At 42.6% G+C, this 6,000-nt stretch overlaps 1 protein-coding gene across 1 annotated transcript in view; it reads left to right on the plus strand.

The window, feature by feature from the left end:
- LOC126403931 (collagen alpha-1(XXV) chain) overlaps positions 1-6,000 on the plus strand; it is a 192,656-nt gene that overhangs the window by 112,576 nt on the left and 74,080 nt on the right. The gene's annotated exons all lie outside the window — the stretch shown is intronic.

Genomic DNA, 6,000 nt, shown 5'->3' on the forward strand with positions numbered 1-6,000 from the left:
AGACAAACCCATACATATATAAGCACCGGGGATTGTGACAGTTGGCTGTATAGCCGGGTCAAGCGGGCACTGCATGTGTGTGCGCTGTTAAAATTATTTATAGTCCGGAGGCAAGTGTGATTGAATAGGTATAATAGCGTGTGCCGACTGAGCCGTAAAAGTTGCAAGTTAATCCTCAGAGCCTTCTCAGACACTCGCTCCTGGGGTTCTGGGACGTAAGTAAGTGCAGGTGGTCTCACTTCTCAGCCTCTCTCACCAGGCCGTACGTCTGACAAATAAAATCAGACTGTGAGATGTCTCAAGAGCTGACTGGAAGTGTTGTCTCTCAAATGTTGGATTTGCCAGTAAATGTGTGGGATGACTGGTTTTTTTGGTGCTTTTGGGATTGTTCCTGTGGGTGAGACATAGTAAATCCAGTGCACAAACAGTAAGTACCTGACAGTGTTCCAGTTGTGGCCAGCAAATCACTCTCTGATGAAGTCATTATAGGAAGCAGAAGGTGCTGTAAAATGTTTGGTAGGGGTCCTAGTTTTACTGTAGGAAAAGCAACCAGGTTTCAGCTGAACCCATACTGCACAAAGCAACAAAGAAAGGCCATAATTTACAGTATAGACCCAAAAACTGAAGGCTGACTGCATTTCTAAAAACAGACAAGTCTTCAGAAAATGCAATGATCTGACAATGACTCACCCAATGGTCACCAAATCTGTTTCCGAAATAAAAAAAGTCCCGTGCCAGTTTCTTAAGAAGAGACAGTAGTAAGTGATCTCATGTGGTTTTTCATATGGTATGCCCACCCGGGGGATGGCAGGGGACACATCGCTATGAATATTCAACAGCTCCCTCTATAACTCTGGGAACACTGCGTAAATTGTACACAGGCCCTCGGAGCCAAACAAACCAACCGCTGCTGAAGCCATTACAGATCTCTGTGACTTAATCGTTACTCAGCCGCTGATGAATGGACAGGGACCTGCGGTTAGAGAGACAGACAGAGAAAATAGGTCTCATCAATCAAAACTGATCAGGAAAGATCCTCATTTGTGGCCCGCGATCACCGTTTAGCGGTGCTGGAATGTAACTAAGTGCATTTACTCAAGTATTGTGCTTAGGTACAAATTTGAGGTGTTTGTGTGAGAAATTGTACTTTTTACTATACCACAATTATTTGACAGCTGAAGCAATTAGTTCATTGACTGACATAAAATGAAGTGGCAGTATTTGATAGCTGTTTTTAATGAGCTTTGGACTGTTTGTTGAACAAAACAAAGCAATGTGAAAGTGTCACTTTGGGCTCTGGGTAATTGTGTCTGCATTTCTCACTGTTTTTGGTATTTTTACAAACAATCAACTGATTAATGAAGAAATTAATCAGCTTATTAATCCATAATGAAAATGATCATTAGTGACAATCCTGCACAAAGTAGTTAAAAATGAGCTTCACCTCAACCAGCTACAGCAGTAAAATGCTGCTTTTGCAATAAAGGCACTGTTGAGATGTTTAGAAGTGGGGTTGTATGGAGCACTTATCCATATGCAGTGTTTTACATACAGTAGATGTCAGTCGGCACGCCCTTAGTTTTGAGACACAGGCTGGAGTTCGACATGGAAGCTAATGTACTGCTGTGGAAGGGTCATCAACAAAATGTATTTTAGTCACCTAAAAAAGTCAATTGTACACTTTTTTCCTAGTGATATCCAGTGGGACAATGACGACGTTATATCGCTCTCTTCAAAGCCAGACTCCACTGAGAAAAACAGTGATTTAACATCGCTGAACACAGAAGCCAGCTGGTCTACCGCTGCCTCGATTAGTTAGTTTGTTGGTGTTGTTGTGTGACTTTGGTGTTTAAAAGGGTTACTTCAGATTCACCAAAGTCACACAATAATACTAACTAACTAACTGATCAAAGCAGCGGCCGACCAGCAGCTGTCTTATTCACAATCTTAAATGACTGTTTTTCTCAATGGAGTCTGGTGGTTTTGACGAAAGCATACATGGGGAATAGAAACTATCAGTATGCGCTGTCTGACGCTATATCATACACTTAAATTGATATTTTGTTTTTTTAGGTGGGACTTTTTTTTTTTTAGTGGCTAAAATACATTTAGTTGTTGACCCCCAACCACAGCAGTGCATTGCATAGCTTCTGCGTCAGTACTCCTGCTTCACCAAACTGGGGGCGTGCCGACTGACATCTACTGCAGGTAATACACTGACTATGGATAACTATACCAAACAACCCCACCTCAAAAAATCTGAACTATCTCTTTAATGCATGACTAATAATAATCCATTGATTTAAAATAGTATAACAGTCACAGGGGACATTTTTCTGCATTGACTTATGTTACTTGCGTACTTTTACTTGAATGAAACTTTCTATGTAGGACTTTAACTCACACCAGAGTAGTTTTACAGGGTGGTATTAGTACTTTTACTTAAGTAAAGGACCAGAATATTTCCTCCGCCACTGGCGTTTAGACATGGAAAAGTGATTTGCTTTGTTTTCATTTCCTTTTTTTCCACAGCTTAAGCCTTTGTGTCAATTTCGCATGGAATCACAGAGTCAGTTGTCAAGTGATGTTAAGTTGGATATCTCTTCTTGTCTCCCAGACAGATTGGAAAACTATTAATGGAGACATGTTGCAGATACTATATGGGGCAAGATGAGTTTCAACTTTTGCAGCATTCACGAGAAAAGTTGCTTCTTCTTGCCACTGAACCCAGAAAAAAAATGTTTTTTACTGTACATAAAAGTTAGTGAAATCTGTGAAATGACAGCCGAGGCAAAAATTATCATGTCTCCGCTTCTCATTTTTTTATCTTCTTCCCTCATCTTTCTGCGGCTCTTCAAGGGCGGTCCGTGTCAAAACATCAACCCTAAGCATCCACCACTGTGTGTGCACACCATTTAGCAGCAATCAAGCATAAAACACCATCCCTGAGGCTGCACTCGAGTACCCACTAACACCACTCACCGACTGTACTTTTTTAAAATGCCATACTAAATTAAAATTATACAGACAGAGAATGAAACTAGCCTGCTTTGAAATCTGGTTAGAAGGGAGGGGAGTTATTTGAAAATGATACAATGTTGGAAATATCAAACCCACTTCAGCGTGCCTCTGCACCACACTGGAGTCTCGAGCCAGGCCGGTTACAGTGCAGCACATGAGCTCTTTGCGAGTTATGTTAGCAGTGAGGTAAATAAAAGCGGCTTGCATCTGTATCTGTGTTTGACATTCCACCTCCACCTTCACAAGCGGAGATTCCAGAGACGCAGGTTGAGGATGACCTGTCACAACGTATGAATTATGCAGCTGTGTTACAAGGATTAGAGGCAATGTGGGGGTGAAGTAGAGGAGAGGCGCCCTCAACCCTTCATCCTTCATCTGTTATGCACCGCAGCTCCACACCTGTTAATAAAACATATTCCAGCTGGACTTTGATCACTTTTGCCCTACGGAAGTCGAGAGAGAGCCAGTTTATCTAAAGTGAGACTCTGGTTAGAGTTAAAGGAGGCCCTGAGTGTGCTGACGTTGTGCTAATTTACAATTACTGCCATGTTGCATGTCGTGAATGTGAAACAGAAAATGCCCATTAACAGTTCCACATCAGAGCAGAGGCACACGGAGGCTGTGGCTCTGAAGAGGCTCACCGAGAGCTGCAAGTGGATCTATCTGACATGACAGTGTTTATTTGGGCTCATGAGGGCAGTGGTGCCCAAGGAGGCCTTCTGGCACTGGATGTGACAACATTAAGAGTTTGACCTTTTTAGATGTCAGTCCTCGGCTCATGCTGTGCCCATCAGCGGCACTTGTCTGTCAGCAAATGGCGTGAGGCAGCGCTCGGCCAACGGAGAGCTTTACTCGCAGTGATTTAAAGCAGTCAATAGTGCACACTGGCTGTCTGAGCGGGCTGAGTGCTCACAGGGGAAACTGACTGTCATTACCTTAGCATGGTAGGAGAATTAGCACAGCATGAACGCGATGCTCGCAGTTTAAGAAAAAAAACCTGACAGCTTTTTGATTGAGAGGAATTTTCCTCACACTCATAACATCAAATGATGAGAAATGTAGAGCTGCCAGTGTGTGGTTCTAATTGAATCAACAGAAGAAGTGAAAGAAATACTTTTCCAACTGGAACATTGTCCCTTATTCAACATTTTAAATCCAGGACAAGAATTTTGTGGGTCAGAAATTTGCTTGCGTATTGTGCAGGAAAAAAAAAAAATTGGCTTTCGATGTTTTGCTTTTTATGGATACAGTTTGGTTAAAGCTGTTTAAATGTTTCCCCTCCTCAGGAGTGACGAGATCTTCCCCGACTGAGATGGTGAATTAGCGTCTCCTCCATGTTCGATTTGCATCTGCACTGACACAACACACACTGATAACCAGTCACACTATCAGTTTCCACGGTTCACAGCGTCCCTGCTCCCACAAGAGCATCCAACACATAACAACAAGCGCACACTCACAAACACATACACACACATTAAAGTCATTTTATGCCGGCTAATTGTGATACACTGTGGATATGGGAACCAGATGCCATTCCCAAGTCAGTTTTCCAGTGTGGTTTTCCTATCCCTGCCTAACCTCTGCGTCCAGATTCCTCCGACGAGCACCAGCCACTTGTGGTCGTCCGCTCCTGCCCATTCTGCTCTGATTACTCACATCTCTGTCCTCCATTAGTTTCCCGCCTTGAAAAAAAGAAAGTTTCCCCGCAGCCCACGGTAATATGATTGAGGGTTCCCATGCAGAACTAACAGATGGAGGTGTACATATAGATATATGTTTTACTGGATGTCTTTTACTCTGTTCCAGGTTTGAGCATGTTTAAAATTGAGTAGATTTCACTTCCAATGATGCCCACAGACGGCTTTTAGCTGCGAATGGCTAAATGTGCATTTTGCAGTTGCCTTACCACCATTTCCACTCTTGCATTAATCCAGTTGATTATATTTGTGTATCTGAATGGGATATTTCAACTGTTGGATAGAAAGGTTATGGGAAATGTTGTGGGAGAATGAATGCTACATTATTTTCCTTAAACAGTGCTAAAAGAAACACTTCTACAAACACCTTATTGCTGGTAGCATATCTCCCAAAATATCACATAATTCTTTTCACAATTGAGGTTGTACAAGGTATTTATCCACAGACAGAGAGTTACAGACAATAGATGTCAATGGGCATGCTCCCTGTTTGGAGAGGCAGATGGGAGTACTGTCACGGAAGCAAAGCTATATGCACTGCTGTGGATGGGGGTTATCAGCAAAGGTGATTTAGCCACTTCAAATGCGTACCCCAAAACTCAATATCAGTTTATTTGAGTGCTACATTGAGAACATTTCCACTGCTTTACCTTGCCACCAGACAGCCCTTTACTTTGGCACTCCATTTTCTCCACTAGAGAACTCATATTCCTACACATCTCTCTCTTTCGGCTGTGCTCTATGCCCATACAACAGTTTGTATGATATCCTACAAATTAGCGGCCTATTAAGGACGTTTTATCCTTGAAGTAAAGTTAATTAACGTGAAGTTATGGAGGCTAGGTTTAGGCAAGTAAAGCAACTGTGATTAGGTTTAAGACAAGAAACATGGTGAGGACGTACCTTAAAATGACTCCAAGTTCACACAGTTCTGAACTTCGGTAACCTGGGGCAACATCCCCCTGTGTTTTGTGACCCATCCACTGCCCTAACCTGCCTCCTAACTGGACCGCTTCCTTCTTTACTCTCGTCAGCGCACTGGTCATGTGATCGCAGCCTTCCAACATACAAGAGATACGCATTAATTACTCATACTAGTCCATACCCATTGGTAGCTTTGTCACCTTCTACCTATGCCAATCCTCAATGCCTATGTGCAGTTTCATTGACCATGTCAGTGAGTAGAAAAACGTGGGACAGACAGAATGACTGACTGACTGACAGAATGACACACTGACAGTTTCCGTGATTATGTACAGCATACCATACCATGACTTAG

Source organism: Epinephelus moara, chromosome 17 (assembly GCF_006386435.1).
Source record: "Epinephelus moara isolate mb chromosome 17, YSFRI_EMoa_1.0, whole genome shotgun sequence".
In the NCBI taxonomy this organism is placed as follows: Eukaryota; Metazoa; Chordata; class Actinopteri; order Perciformes; family Serranidae; genus Epinephelus; species Epinephelus moara.